The 20,548-nt window shown below is 41.9% G+C and overlaps 1 long non-coding RNA gene across 2 annotated transcripts; it reads right to left on the bottom strand.

The window, feature by feature from the left end:
- Positions 1-2,438: 2,438 nt before the first annotated feature.
- LOC127682850 (uncharacterized) lies at positions 2,439-17,941 on the bottom strand. 2 transcript variants are annotated; one of them, XR_007977437.1, is made up of 4 exons: positions 17,832-17,941; positions 8,098-8,241; positions 5,577-6,143; positions 2,439-3,032 (listed from the first exon to the last, which is right to left on the bottom strand). It is a non-coding gene; the product is annotated as an uncharacterized LOC127682850 (long non-coding RNA). The 2 variants fall into 2 exon arrangements; XR_007977436.1 differs by lacking the exon at positions 17,832-17,941 and adding an exon at positions 13,460-13,557.
- Positions 17,942-20,548: the final 2,607 nt, after the last annotated feature.

Raw genomic sequence — 20,548 nt, 5'->3', positions numbered from 1 at the left:
ATGTTGGAGGTAGGGCCTTTCTGAGGTAATTAGACTGTTAGGTAGAATCCTAACAAATGGGTTTAATGTCTTCATAAAAGAGAATGCAAGGCGAGCATGATGGCTTACAGCTGCCAAATCTGATGAATTTCATCCTGGGACCCACATGGTTGAAGGAAAGAAGCAACTCCCACAAGTTGTCTTCAGACCTGCAAATGCACAATGTGACACATGCTTGCATGAATGCCCACATGCCCACAAAATTAAATATAATAATGACATACCCAGAGAACTTCTCTGTTCTTCCTACCATAAGAGAACAGTGAGAAGACTTCTATCCATAACCAGGAAGCAGGCTGGCAAGAGACAGAGTCTCTGGGTACCTTAATCTTAGACTTCCCAACTTCTAGAATTGTGACAAATTAATTTCTGTTGGAGATACTCAGTCTGTATTAGAGCAATCCAGATGGACTAAGACAATCTACCAGAGATCATACACTGTCCTAGGAGTCAAAACATAACAATGGAGAAGTCTCTAATATTACAAAACTGAAGTCCAGTGGGAACATAGCCAGTCATGTTATGATCTAATGATGCACTTAAAAACTGCCGCAGAAGCAATAGTTTCCATTACCATCACCAACCATAATATGTTCCAAGGACTGGTTTTGGAGTAAATGAGTGATAGAAGCTGTCCTGCTTATTTTTTAATTTTGTGGTGCTGGGAAGGAACCCAGGGCTTGATGTACATACCCAGGCAAGCAAGGGCTCTAGCAGAAGTCCCAGCTCCAGCTCGTGACATCTTTGTTGTCAAAGCCTCCATGGGACAAAGGCTGTCCATCATTCGTGGTTGACTTGGCCGATATCTTTTCAATAAGGTATCTTTTAAGTCCTCTCAAGAGCCTAAAGTTTGTACTCATTATGGGAATGCCTAGGTCTTGGGGAACACTTCACTTTGGGTAGACCAGTATCAATGCATTTTTTTAAAGTTGTGATGATACTGATCTAGACGGTTTCATGCACGAGGAACAATGTCATAGAAAGTCATAAGCTTTGAGGCCAGTCCTGGATCCTAATTCTAACTCTAATGTTTCCTAGCCATGTGCTTTTGGGTTATATTTTACTTTTCTGCTCTTTATGAACTCACATGGAAAACAGGGAGAAGAATACTTACCTCTGGGTTTCAGTGATTCTTCTGTGAAACAACCCTGAGAAATATTTAGTACTTAGCGCCATGAGAGCTAATATTATCAGCTTGATTGGGTCTAGAATCACCTAGGAGACAAACCTTTGGGCACAGCTGTGAGGAAGCCTCTGGATAGGGTCTCTGCTGGTGGTGGTACTGTTCTATGGGCTGGAATCCTTGGCTGGATAAAAAAGGAAGATGTGATCTTAGCACCAGGGACAGTCTTTCTCTACCTTCTGATTACAGAGTTAAAATGACTCACAGTCTCAGGCTCCTGTCACACTGCCTCTCCACTTTGATGGACTGTACCCTCAAACTGTGAGCCCAAATATACCCTTCCTTCCTTAAGTTGTTTTGATCAGACAAGCCTTTGAGAATGAGAGAAATAGCAAGCACACACTCCAGCACTGTGATGTGCATGGCACAGGCCTCCATCTTTGAAAGAAAACATTTGCATGCACAAATTTATGACAGCCATATAACTGGGAGTTAAATGGCAATGAAAAGCTATATCCATAGCCAACTCTGCCTCATCCTAATGGTGCCAAATTCTATCTACTTCAATCTATCTTAACTAGAATTCAAAAGCATTAATTAACTTGCAAGTGCCTCAAACAGGAAACCCAAATCAGAATAAGTGATAATCTGGCCCTAATATATATGTTGAGTCCTTGAAAATGTTGCACTAGAGATAAGATTTGTGGTCACAAATACAAGGGAAATACAAGCTGGGTGACTGGGGCCATTGTCATAGGCAATTGCTATGTTCTCATGAGTGACTAGATTCCTCCCGTGAGTCTATCCTGAAAGGTCATCTGCAACTTTTGGGTTATTGAAACCAATGCTAATGAGATTTACCAAATAGTTGAATTGTGAAGCTGATGTGAAATCTTTTTAAGTCTCCAAAATTTGAACATCAGTGAAATAACATACTTTTAAAAAAAAAGTATGGGAACAAATTTAGTGTCCAAAACACAAAAGCTGATTAAGTTAAATGTTGATTACTTAATGTGGATTGTAGCCAATAATCATAGTTGATGGGCCAGCAAAGTGGCTCAGCAGGTAAAGAGGCTTGCCACATAAGCCTGGCAATGTGAAGTTCAATCCTCAGAAGCCATGTAAAGGTAGCGTAAAGAACTGATGCCACAAAGTTGCTCTATAACCTACACACAGCACACACCCACACACGATAATAACACATAAAAATAATAAAACAATCGTGATTGGATATGTTATCATATAAAAGAGAAGAATGGTATGTAATTTTATGCATTCAGAATGAGTTTTAACTGTGTTAAATGACTAAGTCTGTGCCCATGGAAAGAACAGAAGGAAATATCCATAAAATGTTAGTGTGTGGCCAGGCGTGATGACAAATGCCTGTCTTAGTCGGGGTTTCTATTCCTGCACAAACATCATGACCAAGAAGCAAGTTGGGAAGGAAAGGGTTTATTCAGCTTACACTTCTGCACTGCTGTTCATCACTAAAGGAAGTCAGGACTGGAACTCAAGCAGGTCAGGAAGCAGGAGCTGATGCAGAGGCCATGAGGATGTTTCTTACTGGCTTGCTTCCCCTGGCTTGCTCAGCCTGCTCTCTTATAGAACCCAAGACTACCAGCCCAGAGATGGCACCACTCACAAGGGACCTGCCCTCCTTGATCACTAATTGAGAAAATGTCCCTCAGCTGGATCTCATGGAGGCACTTCCCCAACTGAAGCTCCTTTCTCTGTGATAACTCCAGCCTGTGTCAAGTTGACACAATACCAGCCAGTACAGATGCCCTTAGTCTCAGCAGAGGCAGGTGGATTTCTGAGGTCAAGATCAGACGTAGGAAGTTCCAGGACACCCAGGGAGATGTAGTAAAACCTGGTCTCAAAAAAAGAAAAAATGTTAGTGCATGAGGCTTAAAAGTATAGTTAATTTTGGGAAAGGTCCTATTGTATTTTCATTGCAAGTGTGTATTGTTTGGTTTTGAAAAGCATTTTTAAATGAAGACCTCCAGTGGGGAAAATAGACTTTTCCAAGATGATTCGAATGAGCCATTCATTTCCAAGAAGAGTTCTCAGCTGCTCTCTGCTTGGTGTGCAAAAGGGAGGAGTTTTCAGAAACTAAATAACTAAATAGGAACCAGAAATTATGCCTCAGTCAAGCCTGGGGTCTGGTGGTGGTGGTGATGATGGTGGTGGTGGTAGTGGTGGTGGTGGTGGTGGTGGTGGTGGTGGTTGGTGGTGTGTGCGTGTGTTTTGTTTTCTTGAGAGGAGTTGTTTTCATTTTAGTTGCCAAGTCATGTGGCCTTATGTCTTCCCTTTCGGGTGAGATCAAGGTTTCTCCTTCCAAGTTGTGGCATCTGGTTTTCCACTTATGCGGGCTAGGGGTAGGAGAGCTACAGGAGATAAGCATTAGACTGACACCAGCCCCCACTGCAGGGTCAAGCCAAACGGAACAACACTCAATCAACTAACTTTGTCTCTGTTTTAAGGTTAGCCCCTGAAGTTCCTGGTTTTGAACTAAAGAAGAAAGCAGACAGCTGGTGATCAGATCCTGTCTTCCCCATGATCTAATATCACCTTTCTCAGAAGACATTTTAATGTTTCTTTTTGTTTTCAAAATTCTTCTTGTAGTCATATCAAATTAAGAGTCCTGGATGTTTCTTAGTCCTAGTTCCTTGCATGGGTACTTTTCTGTCCTCTCCCTCTCCCTTTTCCTCTTTTCTTTCCTTCCATCTCCCTCACCACTTCCCTTCCTCCTTCCCTTTCTTCTTGTTGTGACAGTTTAGGTCTTATAGAAGCAGAGTGGCTGACTGTGCTGTTCTCCATGAATCAGACCATTAGAAGAGTACTCAGGGCTTAGCCCACTCCATTCTTTTTATGTTTAGAAACACAAGAAGTAGGAATCATCTCCTAAGTCACCGGGACACCCAATAGGTTCTCAGAGGCAAAGCTGGCTCTGATGAGGCAGTAACCGGAAGTGCCTCAGTAGCTTCTTAGTTCATCGCATGCTTAGGTCATCTCAGCTGCACTATTAACTTCAAGTTAAAGTTTTAGGCAAAAGATACATTCTAGAAAGCTCAATGAGGGCTCATGAGATGGCTCAGCAGGTAAAGGCATTTTCTGCTTACCTTGTCCACCTGACTTCAATCCCCAGAACCCACATGGTAGAAGGAGAGGCCCACCTTACAGAAGTTTTCCTCTGACCTTCACATTCCTCTGACCTTCACATTCCTGCAGTAGCAGCACACACACACACACACACACACACACACACACACACACACACACACGGGGGTGGGGTGGGGGGGGTGGGGGGTGAGGGGGGAGATGGATGGGGGAGGAAGGGAAGGAGGGAGGAAAGGAGAGAGGAGATAATTATTTTTAAACGCTCAGCAAACAAAACAATACAAAAGAAAATTAAATTTGGTCCTAAGTCTTGATACTGAGATATCATAAATCTAAAAATGGGCTGGCCTGGAGAAATACCATTTTGGCTTAGCAGCCTTGTAGCAACTTAGAGAATTCCAAACTCCAAGACTCAGAACTTGGATGTAGAGAAGGGTTATCAGGGAAGTGCCTTGTCCTGCTGAGATTTACTAGACAGCCCAGTATTAGCAGTTCCCAAGGGGCCTGGGCTTAGCTTGAGTCAGTCAGGGTGTGATAGGCCACAGTGCTGATGTCACCTATGCAAGCCAACCAAGGTCTCTGCCCCCTCCACCCCCTCAGCCTGCTGCCAGCCACCCCTACCACCCCCATCCCTGTAGTTACCTCCTCTCTGCTATTTACCCACAACACAGCCAGCTGTGGAAGTTTGGTGACTCATTTGCTACTTAGGTATTTTGGGTTCATTACTCTCCAGCCACTTTACTGAGAAGAGCCACTCCCAATGGTGCCAAAATAGAGAAGAGAGGAAGTGGGGCCAGCAGATGGGAGGGGGTGGGGCAGAAATTCAAGGACTGCTGTGGAAAAGGTCACTGCCAGGGCTCCTGAGCAAGGCCACTCCAAAAGCAACAATGGAAAGGAAGCAGGGCTTTGATTAAAACTTCATTGAGAGTCCTGGACACACGGCCCCAAGTTCTCAACAACAGAGATGATGTGTTCAGGAATCCAGAGGAAGCGTCATTGCTCCTTGGGAATATTTTTAAGTAACCACACCCAAGCCGTGTTGACTTGGCCAAGAACAGGGTGGACGGCACAATTACAGAACAGTTAAGCACAGCTCACAACACACCATCTTATCATTCACCCTGTTCTCTGACCCCTGCTTCCAGACTGTGAGTGTACCTTCTGCTCATCCATCTAGATTTGTTTTTTGGACTGGCTTGGGTACAGAGTGGCTACTCTTTAGAACAGGCAGACATTGCTCATATATTGCACAGCAGAGGGATGTGGGCTTTCAGCTCAATAGTAGAGTGCTTACCTAGTATGTCTTACATCCAATTCCCAGCAACCATAAAGCAAACAAAACCTAGAAACTACATGTTAGGTGCTCCAGAAGGATTTGGAAAATACATTTGAAAGGCTTCAGAATGTAGTTACAAATCATTCTCCTTAGGAATGGGCCATTCCTGGTGCTTCTGCTGCTATCTTGCTTTGTCCCAGCTCCAGTCTCTTTGGAATCAATATTGAATTACTATGTGATATTAGTCCTTTGATTGTAGTTTAGGGGTTGCAAAATGAATGCGAACTCACTGGGGATATCCATTCCTTTCTAATTATGTATTCATTATCAGACAAATATTCTCCCAAATACCGAATGCTAGAGCCAACTGTCCAGATCCAAAGCTGCGGCGTGGGCCAGAGGCTGCTGCTTCCCAGAAGGGATTCAGAATTCAGCTGAACTCTTGAATTCTGAGAGAAAGGAGCTATTGAGGGCAACTCATGTTGAATTTCGAGGTTGTTGACTTTGGGCTCTTGCTTCCTTCTTATGAGGCTGGGATGTTCACGACGTGGAGAGTACACAGAGCAGCTAAGAGCAACTACTTTTCTGGAAACACAAAGCAGTACGCAAATGAGCCAAGTATTGGATGGACTAGAAAATCCAGGGCGTTGATGGCTCATGCCATCACAGTCCAGGCAACGAGACATCAGTACCATGGGGATTACACCCTTCTAATTAACAAAAATGATAATACCATGTATTTAGAAATTTAAAATTACCACTTTCAAATAGCCTTGGGAGTAAATCATGTTCTAGAGATATAGCACAGTAGTAGAGGGAGTGCTTAGCATCACAAAGTTCCAGGTTCAAAACTCAAGCAGAACAAAGAACTTCAACACAATACCAAAATACCTGATTTATTTTATTTTACTTTATTTTTTGAGACAGGGCCTCATTCTGTAGCCTAGGCCAGCCTGGAATCCCTTCTATAGACCAGACTGGCCTTGAACTCACAGAGCTCTACCTGCCTCTATCAACAAAGCACAATTCTAAGTAGCTTTAGGTATAACCATAATTGACAAATGAAATAACAAATCATAACTAAAATTAGAAAATGTTTACAGTGGCAAATAGCAAATTAAAATATGTTTCCAGGTTCTACTGAAAGAAGCTTCCTTAGAAAATTTTTAAAAATCAGAATTAAAGAGATGTAAGTGTTGAGCTCAAGATAAAGGGGTAGCAGCAAGCTGAATTAAAAGGGGAAATCATTATACATATAAGTATGTGTATATAATAGAATTTATAAAATAAGAAGAATGTCATAAACTTCATACAAGTAAATTTGAACAATCATATGACATACCCAGTTCCTTAGAAAAATGAAACTTACCAAAATGGACTCAGGAAGAAATAGAAAATCTAATTTAAGAACTATAGCTATTTTTAAGCAGTTGTACTGGTAACTTAACATCTAACTACAAAACAAAATAAAATAAAAATAAAGCACACAAGGGACTGAGAGGTTTATAAGTAAACGCAGCCAAATACCTAAGAAAAAGTTCCCCCAGTCTTACAAATCTACTCCATCACACAGATAAAGAAGCAGAGAAGAGGGAATGACCACAACTTTTTGTATGGTGCTGGTAGAATCTTGGTATCAAAGGGGGTGGGGGGAGGGGAAGAAAAGTTATAGACCCATCTCTCATTCAATACAGATGTTAAACTTCTAAACAAAACTATGGAAAGTTAAATCCAGCAGGGAATCAGAATTAACATTTGTTCAGACTTATCTCAGAACACAATTAAAACATTAGAAAACATATTAATTTGGTGCTTTAAACCTTGAAGAAGGAAAATATTGATCATCTCAATGTATGGAGAGGAAACATTTTCTGAAATTTAATTTGTATTAGATATTATCAGCATACTTGTATAAGAAGCATCCTCAGCTTGTTTGATAGCATCCACCACACATTTGCAATGTATACAATAGAATGTGTGTGTTTACTTAATAATGAAATATTATGAGACTATCCCTGATGTCTATAAGCTTAGCCCTGGGGGTCCTAGCAAGAACTGTATGATAAAAAGAAATCAGTGTGTAAGAATTTAAAAGGAATGGACAAATAATTTCATTTACAATCAATATGATTATCTATCTAGGAAATTCAAGACAAACTACACATTATTATAATAGGAGCAAAATCCACACATACAAGGTTAAAATATAAATATCAGTTGTGATCCTAAATAGGAGAAACCAATAATTAGAAACTGTAATGATAATGTGTGTGTGTGTGTGTGTGTGTGTGTGTGTGTGTGTGTTTCACTAGCTATGGTGGCATACTCCTTAATCCCAGCCCTTGGGAGGCAGAGTCAGGCAGATCTCTGTTGATTTCCAGACCAACCTGATTACATAGTGAGTCCCAGGCCAACTAAGAGTACATACTTAGACCCTTTCTCAACCCTTCACTCTTGAAACAAACAAACGAACAAAAAAACCCCCACAAAACATAGTTCTAGGATCTGGAAGGACAGCTCAGTGGTTAAGAACACTTACTTCTCTTGCAGAGGATTCAAGTTTGGTTCCCAGCATCCATATCAGGTGGCTCACAACGGCCTGTCAAGCCATCTGCAGGAACGCTGATGCTTCTGGCTTCCTTGGGCACCTGTACATACCCACTCCACACGCACATACACATACCTAGAAATAATTTTTTTATTGTTAAAAAGGCCTTTGGCCAAGTATAGCATCATAAACTTGTGTCCAAGCACTGAAGAAACTGAGGCATGAAAATCACCACTTCAAGGTCAGCTTGGGTAACATATTGAGACCCTATCTCAAGAACTCCCCCAACTGAAAACCAACAACAAACCACCAAGGCATGCTAATCTTGGAAAATTAAAATTAGAAATCACTGGTCAAATGTATAATAATTGGAGGTAAGCCAAATTAAAATAGCCATCTATCACTTTATATGCTAGGTAAGTAAAATTAAAGAAAAAAAAGCCTGCATATTGGCAAGGATGTGGGAGCTTATAGCTCTGTGGGTTATTATTTGCACCCACTTCACTTCCTCTAGAATGCATTTGCACAAGACCAGGAACCTCCTTTTATTTACAAGGCTAATCTCCACAGCATAGAAGAGTGCCTGGTACTGAGGGCAGTATGGGCGGGAACTAGAAAAGTTGAAGATGCAGATAGAACATTCCATTAGTGAGAATAGAGTCCCCAGGAAAGCCCTAGGGAGCTTCCTTCACATCTACATCAGAGATCATGTCTAAATATGTATTGTATCAAAATAGCAGCAAATGAAACTAGAGAGGTTAAGAACTATTCATATAATAAGAGTACTTTACATCACCTGAAGTGAGCAGCATAGAACCAAGGTTGTCAAGGTGAATAAAAGATACTTTTCACTGTGCTTCAAATATTTTCTCTTGAGAATTATACCATGTATTTAAAATCTAAATTAGAGGCTGGGTAGTGGTGCTGTATACCTTTTTATTTTTATTTTTATTTTGGTTTGGTTATTTTACAGGGTTTCTCTGTGTAGCCCTGGCTGTCCTGGAACTCACTCTGTAGACGAGGCTGGCCTTGAACTCAGAAATCAGCCTGCCTCTGCTCCCAAGGATTAAAGGCGTGCGCCACCACTGCTGTACACCTTTAATCCCAGCACTCAGAAGGCAGAGACAAGGAGATGTCTGAGTTCAAGGTTAGCCTGGTCCACAGAACCAGTCCCAGGGCAGTCAGGGATACACAGAGATCCCCTGTCTCGAAAAATAAACAAACAAAAGAGCAAAAATAGTTAGAAAAATAACCTCAGTATAAAATTAAAGTTAATACTTTAAAGTAACATTTGGTTTGTTTCGTTTGTTTTTGCAGTGCTGGAACTGAACACAAGGCGTGGTTGCGCATGCTTGCCAAAGTAGCGCTGCGCTGCTGAGTTGCAGTCCCAGCCCAATTGGTAATAATTTTAGTTCCTGACAAGTTTAAAAAGTAAAACCAGATATAATAAGAGGTCTGAAATGACATGTGAGTCTGGAGAGGGTAAAAATTAATCTGTCCAAAAGGAATCAGAGAAGTGTTAGAAGTGTTAACTCTTGAGAAGTGCTTATAGTCATTAAACAGGTAGGAGTGGAGCAAAGAGATTCTCCAGGGAGTGAAGCCAGGCCCAGGTGGAGGAAATAGTGTACTGCAGAAAACAGAGCAGCTCTGGGAGTGCTGCGAAGCTCAGCTTCTCTGCAATATGACCCAGCACAGAGTAACAGTGAAAGGAAGGTTGGGATGAAACCTCGGAGAATTCCAAATACATAATAAAGGTGAGAAAATACAAGCTAGCTTAAAGTCCACCATAGTGCCTGGACTCATATTTCACATACGCAAGCTCCACTGGAATTTAGATACATTCAGATTTAGGTGTTTTCTTAGTAAATTAGGTTGCTTTTTTTTTTTTTCACTTAAAAGTTATGTCATTAAAAAAACAAGCCAAGTGTAATGGCTCACATCTGAAAAAACAAAACCTAGAAGGCTAAGGCAGGAGGATGACTGTGAGTTTTGAGGCCATCACAGAATGAGAGACTCTGTCTCAGGAATGAAGCAAACTGTAAACAAGCAAGAAGAAAGATAAAATGTTAGTAATAATTGCATTAGTAATTAAAAGGATGCTAGAACCCAAAGGCATAAATATACATAGCTAATTATAATAAGATGCTTCTTACAATCCTTTCACGATTATCACCATTTAGTTTATCTACAGATTTTACCTTGATATTAGACAGCCTTTCATTTGCTTGACTTATTTTTAGTCTAGAAATTCATTCATTTATATTGGGTGGGAACAGAGTGGTCACCTAGTGTGTGTGAGGTCCCAGGTTCAACACTCAGTATGGGGTGAGGAAGAGAAAACTAAGTGATTTATTTTATTTAACTAAAATTCATAACATTGTGTGCGAACTAATAAACAGTCTTCACCATCATGGATATGTCTTATGTCGTCTGGAGGACAGACCTATGGGCTAATCAGTGATGATAAGAGAGGCCTAGGTGTGTGTGTGTGCGGGTTTGTTCTTATAGAGCAAAGACAGGCACCAATCCTTGATGAGAAGGCTTTTCGGGGCTGACCATGTGTAGTAATGGTGTTTGCGTTGCATACACAAAGCAGGTGGGCTATGTCTACTCTCCTCAGCTTGAGGAGAGAGAGCATGGGAAGGCTCTCCCTAGAGGAAGAGAGTCTAAGGAAAGGCATTCAACAGTCGCTGAACTGCACCAGACAGGAGAGGCTTGGAGAGCGCGTCAGGAGGTTGAGGGAGTGAAGCAGCACGCGCATACAGTCAAGTTCGAGAAGAAGAAACTGAGAACCTGATGGACGAAGACGGTCAAGCTGCAGGCAGGGGACATAAGGATCTCAAGAGGATCAATCTATCCTGCGAGTTACCCGGAAACAGCAAAGTACCTTAAGCAAGCAAACAGCACACTCTGGTTTCATATCCAGTCTAGAAGGATTGCTTTTGATGTCACCTGGCCACTGGCAGAGTATGGCAGGTGGGGTAGAGAAGAAGCAATTAGCAGAGCTCTTTGATGCAAGTGACAGCGGACCAAGTCCTCAGCTTAAGTAGAAGCAATGAGAAGGGACCCAGAGACCTTAGGTCACAGAGCCCGACACCCGAGTATCTATCTGATCAGATTTGTAGGGGAGAGCGGGGTGAATCTGAGGGAATGGATGCATGTCCAACTTGCTGCTTATGTGGATAGTGATGCTGAGTTCCTTGCATGAAGAGTAGCAGGGCGACAGGCAAAGATCATCTGTTTAACTTGATACTTGCTATCATGGATGAAGAAAGAGTTTGGTTGGACACGCTGACTTGAAGGCGTAGGTGATATGTGGAATTAGTTTGCTTGATAGAATATCATCAAAGAAAGACTGTAAATAGACCAGGCCGCACCAAAAGCTGAAAGCAAAGAATCTTGTCTGACCAAAGAATAAAGCAAAGCCAGCAAGTTGGCAGGCACAGTGGATAAAGTGGAACAAGGACCTGAATTTGGACCTTCAGAATACATGCAAAAAGCTGGTGTTGGGGTGTGGAGCCTGTCACTCCAGCATTGTCTGGTAGAGACAGACAAAACCCCAAAGTTCATGCTTTGTGAGCAAGTATAGCTTAATAAATGAACTAACAGAAAGATCTCGTCTCAAAAAGTAAAGGGAAGGAAGACTAAGGAAAGACACCCGGGGTTAACCTCTGACCTCCACATGCATCTGTGCCTGAGCATGTGCACACAGTCGCACATAAGAAACATAGATACCACACCCCACATACACACACATACACACACACACCGAGAAATACATGAAACGAGCCAAAAGGAAAGAAATGTCAAGGAGGAAGTTTGTAAAGTTCTAAATAGAATGAAAAGGAGAGGTCAGTCAGGGAAAATAAGACCAGAAAGAGGTAATTAGTGAACTTGGAGAACAACTTTATCAGCAAAAGGGGCACATTTCCCAGATTGCTGCAGACTTTGAAGTGAGTTGGGGTGAACATGAAGACAACTGTAAGAGGCAGAAAAGTTGAAGGAAGGGCAGCTAGAGCTGGGAACATGGAGACCTGCAACTTTGATTTTTTATTTTATTTCTTTCTTATTTTTTGAGACAGGCTTTCTCTACATAGTCCCAACTGTCCTGGAGCTCTCTATGTAGACCAGGCTGAGTTAGAACTCACAGAGATCCACGTTCCTCTGACTCCTGAGTGCTGGGCTCAAAGGCATATACCATTATGCCTAACTGGATTTTAATGAGAGTAGAGATATATTTACTGCCAGAAAACACCAAGTCATGGGGGAAATTGGAGGAAAAGAAACCAGGGATCAGTTTGTAGGTCGAGACCTTCTTGGACGTGGCATAGTCCAAGAGAGAAAGAGGAAAGGGCGGTTCTACAGCATGCTTAGGAGCTGGCTAGGACGTTCAGGAGCCAATGGCGTAGCAGTAATTTCCTTATGAAACAGGAAGTAAGTTGATTGCTGAACTTGAAGGTGACCATGTTGAGGGCTTGAGGCAAGAACAGAGCTGCTAAGTGAGCAGCTGGGAAAAGAGGCAGGAAATGCAGATTAGCAGCCGCCCCAGGGTTACCTGAAGACTGAGTTTGAGAATCTGCATGGCTGGTGGCTATATAGTGGGATGCATTCAGCCTGTAAGCAAGGGTGCAACTTTGTAAAATGTTGAAAAGGTCAAGGAAGAAGAGGTCTGAGAGCAGGATAAATCAGGGCTACTTATGTAAGAATGTCATCTAAGATAACACTGGACACTCTGCATGACCTTGGAGTTTCACAGTCTGTTAAAGACACAGAGGGAGAGAGAAGTAAAAACTGAACCAAGTGGGAGCAGAGGCGCTGCAGGTTGACCTGTCACTTAAGGTTGGATGGCAATGTCCCGTTGAAAAAGAAATCTTCCTTCAATTATCTACAATCCCAGCACTCAGGAGGCTGATGAAGTAACCAACAGGAATTCCAGGCAAGTCTGGCTACAGACTGAGACCTGGAGAGCCACGTGTAGAGTACACCCTTTGATCCCAGCACTCAGAAGACACAGGGAGGTGGGTCTCTGTGAGTTCCAGGCCAGCCTGGTCTACATAGCAAGCTCCAGACCAGCCTTAAGACTCTGCTTAAAAGTGGGATAGAGGACAGCAGGAGAAATGGCTCAGCAATTAAGAGTGATTGTCGTTCTTCCAAAAGAAATGAGTTTGGTTCTCACGTTCAATGGCTTCCAACTGCCTGTACAGCTCTAGGATGTTTATAAGATTCTCCTGGACATGTGGACACTGCACATATACACAGACGCATTGTCTTTATCAGGGTTTCATTGTTGTGAAGAGACACCATGACCATGGGAATTCCTATAAAAGAAAGCATTTAGTTGGGGCTGGCTTACAGTTCAGAAGTTCAGTCCATTATCATCATGCTGGGAAGCAGGGCAGCGTGCAGGCAGACATGGTGCTGGAGAAGGAGCTGAGAGTTCTACATCTAGATCTGTAGACAGCAGGGAGGGACTGTGAACCACTGGTCTGCCTCGGGCATCTGAGACCTCAGTGTGACACCCACCCCCAGTGACACATTTCCTCTAACACCTACCTACTCCAACAAGGCCATACCTTCTAATAGTGCCACTCCCTATGATTCTATAGGGGTCATTTTTATTCAAACAACCACAGAAACACACAGACACATAATTTTAAAACACAAATAAAATCTTAAATAACATAGTAGAGAAGTGCTTTTCAGAATTCCCAATCAACTACTCATTTGCGTGTTTATCCAGCCTTTCATTTAGGCCTTCAACAATGTAAAAAATGTTTGCTGAAGACTTACTATTTGCCAGAATACTATGACTGGTAGTAAATAAGACTTCTCTTCCATCAGTTTCAAAATACACTTGCAACCCTCCTCCCACATCGCTCTTCCCTTTGGGTAGCATCTCTGAAGTCAGACTGCTTAAACCAATGTCAGTTAGACTGCAGTCATGACATCATTGTCCTGGTCTGCCCAGGATGAAACTTTATCATAGCTATTCATGCTGTCATGACTTCAGTCGAGTTAAGTACACTGTTGGTAATAATATGTTGGGCTAAGTTGCTGTTTAAATTACAAAAAAATCGCACTATGAGTTGGCATTAAGAGGCAAAGTCACTGTATTTGCAGAAGGCAAAGAAATAAAGGCATGTGGATTTTATGTTAATAAAGCAAACAGCCATCATTGAGGAAGTGATTAAAATTGTTATTGCTACTTTTTTTTTTTTAAAGAAGAGCTAAATGTCTTAAGGGAACTGGAAAAGAAAGACACAAATAAAATTGTGCTGTGTTTTGTTACTGAGATACACGTATACGATAATCTCCTAAAATACACAAAGCAGCTCAGGAAGAAGCGAGTGGGAAGAATTGTCTCCTATTTCAAAGCATAGAGGCGGTGGGTGTGACAGACTCCTGGGTCTTCTAGAGGCGGTGGGTGTGACAGACTCCTGGGTCTTCGGGTTACAGGTAAAGCATCTGTTTAGTTGGTGGGGATTTTTCTTTGTTAGTGATGCATAAAATCATGTGTGGTTTAGAGTTAAAAATATCTTTAGAACAAATGTGACACAAAATTCATGTCCTACAAGGATATAAACATTTTCTTTTTGGAGAAACACAGATTATCAGAACTCCAAAAACCAGGTTCTCCCTTTAGACAGTGAGGAAACTGGGTGCTTGCGGTGGGTGGCTGGCACACTCACAGCTCGTTAAATGCAGAGGAGATTTATTTACTACAGAGAAAATAGTCTTGCTTAAGGCAAAAATAGATAAAATTATATAATATTTTGGTGGCCTATGCCTCCATTTAAACCCCTGTGATTGCTTTGCCCCCGTCCCGAGGGCGATAAACAGCTTCCATGAGCATCTGTGACTACTAAGCCTTAACAACATGCTTCTCATCTCAGCCTGTCATCTATATCTAGTTACTCTCCATAATCACCAGCCCTGCTGGCTTGATAGTTTAAATATTTCATAGAACATACTCCCTCGATGTCCCTTTTTATTTTCCCCATGACATTTTAAAATCACATGATGTAGTTTTAAAATATCAATAGATAACAATTTCTTTATTTGATGTGATTTTTTTCCCCAATATCTAAAAATGTTCCCACTGTCAGTCCTCCCATAGTGCTCAGATAGGTAAAGAAAGCAGGTGTCCAAACTTGAAAGGGGAGGATTAAACCAAGGCCAGAAATGACATCCATCTCCCACAACTGACAAGGCCAGCACGGAACAACCAGGGACAGGCTTATCTCTTCTCACCCATTCCTTCTGGTCCATGCTAGCAGAGAAGCAATCTCTATTCACCACCCACTGCTTCCAATATTAGGAAGAAAATATAGTGCTGATGTGGAAAAGCTACGAGTTGCTTAGTTTTCTAGTTTTTTTTTTCCCCAGTGGGAAATTGCAGAGTCTTGCAGGGAGAAGTGTCAGAGTCCCTGGGACTAGAGTTACAGATGGTTGTAGGTGCGGTCTGGATGTTGAGAACCAAGTGTGGGTCCTCTGACACAGCAAGCACTCCTAATCACTGGGCCTTCTTTCAAGCCCTACTATATAAGGAGATTTTTTTTTTTATGATCAACAATTATATAGCTCATCCTTTCAGGTTCAGTATTTGAACTGAATGAGACTCAAATTTAGTATTAACCCCCTCAGTTATGAGATACTACTTTTCCTAGTTTTATAACAGGATGGCATTCTGGTGACCCTCCCCACCCTGGCAATGAGTCGTAAATGCTTCCCTATTCATATATGAATTATCCTAAAGGCATTAAAGAATACAAAAAGCACTGTGGGAGACCATATTTTATCCTTCTAAAATGTATCAGTTGAACATCAACTAAATTATTTGTTGATACTGTTATTTTGAGACTAGGTCTTTTGTAGCCTAGGCTGGCCATATACACACATAGAGGAGGATGACCTTGAGCCTGATTACTGTGCCACAATGCCTGTTTTATGTGGTTCTGGGAACAGAACAAAGGGCTTTGTGCATTCTAGGCAAGCACCTACAAACTAACAGATATCACCAGCCTACTGTTATCTTTTTAGCAAAAGACCGGGAGTACAGCTCATTGATAAAGCTCTTGCCTAGCACGTGTGAGGCACTAATCCGATTCGAACTACTAAAAAAAGCCTAATAATTTTATTATTATTATTTTTAAATTCTGTTGATCACATTCAGGACCCTGGGCATGCTTGGCAAACCACACTACTTAAGTTAGCATTCTTAGCCTCAGTACGTGACTTCAGTTGTGTATTTTGTTTTAATCAATATTATTATGTAGTTGTTTCTTTATATTATTATCGCTGTGTATATATGTGTATGATTGGTATGTGTGGGTATATATAGCACAGTTTTCATGAGGAGATCATAGGACACCTGTACAGATGGCTGTTTCCTTTCACCTTCACATAGGTTCCAGGAATCAAAATCATGTCACCGGGCTTTTGTGCCAAGCATCTCTGCACACTGAGCCATCTCTCTCTCTCTCTCTGACCCTAATTGTTTCCTTTTGCACTAACACTCTCCTAAGTATAACCTATTAGAACCTGCAAAAGATTTCACTCTTAATTCAGCTTTTCTTTCTACTCATTCATCTGTGATTATACATTTTTATTTATCTTTGCTTCCTTTCATAAATTCAAATATTTGGTTTTGCAAATCTTGCTGTGCATGTTTTGATATAAATAACACTGCAATGAGCATCATTCTGCTCCAAATGAGATTCATACTTTGATTGTGAAAGTACCAGCTAGAGAGAGGACCCAAGGAGCTGAAGAGGTTTGCAGCCCCTGCAGAGGAACAACAATATGAACCAACCAGTACCCCCAGGGTTCCCAGGGACTAAACCACCAACCAAAGAGTACACATAGAGGGACCCATGGCTCCAGCTACATATGTAGCAGAAGATGACCATTTCAGACATCAATGAGAGGAGAGGTCCTGTGAAGGCTCGATGCCCCAGAGTAGGGGAATTGCCAGTCAGGAAAGGGGGAGGGAGCAGGGGAGGAGGGATGGGATGGGGGTTTCAGGAGGGGTAACAAGGAAAGGAGATACCATTTGAAATGTAAATAAAGCAAATATCTAATAATAAAAAAAAGAAAAGTTGTGAAAACAAAAAAGATTGTGAAAGTACACTGGGATATGTTCAAATGTATGCATACAGGGATTAGTGGCCCAGAAGTGGTAAAACTGCTTAGAGTAACTGTATTTAAAAAGACTGGGAGTGTAGCTCATTGATAAAGCACTTGCCTAGTATGTGTGAGTCACTAATTCAATTCAAAATACTGAAAAAATATCTAATAAATCATTTGGGTTTTGGAGATAAAGTCTTGCCCTGTAGGTCAGGCTGGCATCAGAATCACCAGTCTCTTCCTCCACCTCCCGAATGCCATAGCTAGAGGCATGTGCCCCAAGCCTGGCATATAAAGGATTCTTAAAATAAGCACAACCATTTACCCGTTACTACCAAAGGTGGACTCCTTGTCCTGGAGAGTAATTGGGCCTAGTTCCAGCAGTCATCGAAGTGCCCTGCCATTTTGTACTTTCCCAGGGCAGGGAGACTTTGAGGGTGTGAGAAAGCATGACTTCTGAGAGTTTTGAGCACTGGTCTGTGCCTGGTACCCTCTGCTCAACTACCATGAAATGCTGGGCGTCCTTTAAAATGACTAGGTGAAAGCCATTGTTTCCAGACTTTCCAATTCAATGACATGCTCCACAGAGGTAGACTGACCTTGGGACCTTCATGTGCCTGCTCTCCTCCGAGTTTTCTCAGGATGCTGTGGGTGTATCACAGGGCAGCTGAGAGGTCTTAAATTCTGGGGGAGTAATCCCCCAGCTTGGCACCCAGAAACTTCAAAAGATAAATTGATCCCAAAGCTCGAGGGCCACAGCTTTTAACACAGCTGTTAGAATGTGCACCTCGTAAACAGGAAATGTCTTAGGAAATACAACCAAATAGTTGTTATTTTTATTTTTAAAGAACTATTAAAAAGTCTGAGCAGAGGATGACATTTATCTGGTGTTACCATTAACAAGCTGGACCTTTTCCCAAGTGGCCCTGGTTTTATGTTTTGGGCCATTGTGTGTTCACTGGGACCTTAAATATCTCCAAATTAATCTGCAACTCATTTTACCTTGCAATATGAGTGTATCAGACAAGGGAGTTGGTAAGTCACAGGGCTCATTTTTTGTTGTTATTGAACAAAAAAAATATTCACTAAAGCTCAAGGCATTATTTAAACACCTTGTTGTGGGGTATTAAGCAGAGAAGACTGGATTTAAGCCAATAGAAAGTCTTTCTTGCCAGCCAATGACTACTCTGGGTGTTAGAAGATCCCAGTGTAGTACTGAGCCTTTCTCAGGGTGAAATTTTAAGCAAAAATTATTGTTCTAGGTTGACATACTTCATTCAACAAGAACAGCTAGTCAAAAGGAGAACTACAGAAGCTAAAAGAGTAAGGTTAGGGTCCCTTCCAAGTTGGTTGCAGAGCCCCTTTGGCTGCCCATTTGACCCAGAGCGTTAGGGACTTTCCCGATCTATGGACTTTGATGGATTAGGTATTTGTTTTCATTTTGGCAGGCCGGCTCAGTCTACACGCTGAGTTTTATGGACAGAATGGTTTTTCTATCATGGCTCAGTGGTGCTAAGGTCTGGGGCCCTGTTACAACATTTGTGCTTGAAACACTAGGAAACAGGAATATCGTGTAAAACAGAACAGAGGAGGCTCCCAACAGTAGAATAGCATCAGTCATGGTTAGGATTTAACCGTATGTGGTCACAGTTCTTCTCCTCCCCTGACGGCCATCCTGCCCACTGTGTGTGTTGTGCATGTGCCATTTGTCAGTCACACAGTCTCCTCAGACAGTCATCTCTAGGTCTTTGCTAGAGTTTCTACATACATCTCGTATGGCCCAGTTCCACCCTTTCCTGCTCTCAGTTTGGCCACTTCCTGATCATTCTTTACCGTGCTGCCACTTGGGTAATGTCTAAAAGCCTTGTACAAAGGAAAGAACTTGTATGTTGGAGAGAGACACAGCCATGTTCAAACTTTGTCCCATTTCACACTAGATGAGTCACCAGGGGATAACCTAGACCCTGAGTTGGCTTGCTCCTCTGCTAAAGGAGCTAATGTCTCAGGAACCAGAATGCAGTGAGAATTAAATCACACAAGTGTATGAAACTCTTCTGTGACTTAAACACTCAGTCACTGTCCATGTCCTCCATGAGCATCTTCCAACCACTCCCTGAATTCCCTGGCAGACTCATTTCAGCCAACATTTAGAGTGTAAGCTTGTGACTTATCTATAGCTAAACGTCTGTAATCATCTGCATCAAATTCAGAATTTTCACCCTCCACTTAACATACAGTTTCTAGATGAGAAGATGTAAGTTGGAGGTTCTGGGGAGAAGCTTTGTATCGGGAGTGGCCTGTCCCAAAGGAGTGAATTTGACTGGGTAAAGTTAGGGCTAGGTAGTTAATAGGAGTCAAAATTGGCTGTGTCTTAAAGCTAAGGTTCTCAGCTAGAAGTGACTTGATTATGGCTGATGAGATAGCTCAGCAGGTAAAGCCACCTGCAGCTTAGCCTGATGTCCTGAATTTGATCTCCAGGATTCACATAGTCGAAGGAGAGAACTGACTTTCAAAACTTGTCCTCTGACCTGCTCACACATGCAAGCACTGAATGAATAAATAAACGCATTCTGTGCCATGCATGGTGGTGTATGCCTTTAATCTCAGCCCTCAGGAGGCAAAGGCAGGTAGATGTCTATGAGGTCAAGGCCAGCCTGATCTACAAATCAAATATCAGGACAGCCAGAACTACCCAGAAAAACCCTGTCTCAAAAAAAAATTGTTCCTTTTGTTTTTAAAGTTACAGGATCAGTATTAAAACTTCATTTGTCCAGTACAGCAGCCACTGGTCACCAAGTCTCACTCTTAAGCATTTGGCTGAGGGCCAGGGCAACTGTAAAATGGACATTCTGGTTTTACTTGATTCTAATTAAGCACAATGGTGAAGTAGAACATTTTATCATACTTAGTTCTAATTCGCCACGTTGAAGACTTTAATGTTTTTATTTATTTAACCTTATGGAACACCCATTAATATGTTGGGAACAACTAGGGTACATGAATGAACCTACATTTTCTGTGTGTGTGTATGTGCATGTGTGTGTGTGCGTGTGTTTGTGCGTGTGCGTGTGCTTATATGTGCATGAAGCAGCATTTTCTCACAACGTGGTGTATAAAGGTCCTTGGTTGACATTAGGATGTCCTTATGATTCCTTCTACACCCTGCTTTGTAGACAGGCCTCTCTTCTCACTGAGCTGGGTGAGAACTTATGCTTCAGGTAGATTGGTTGGCCTTAAATAAGCCCATGGCTGGATATACCAAGTAATCGCTGCTCTGTCCCTTTGAGGTGTGAGCCAAATCCTCACAATAGACTCC

Source organism: Apodemus sylvaticus, chromosome 4 (genome assembly GCF_947179515.1).
Source record: "Apodemus sylvaticus chromosome 4, mApoSyl1.1, whole genome shotgun sequence".
Taxonomy (NCBI): domain Eukaryota; kingdom Metazoa; phylum Chordata; class Mammalia; order Rodentia; family Muridae; genus Apodemus; species Apodemus sylvaticus.
This window is presented reverse-complemented; position numbering and strand designations above follow the sequence as displayed.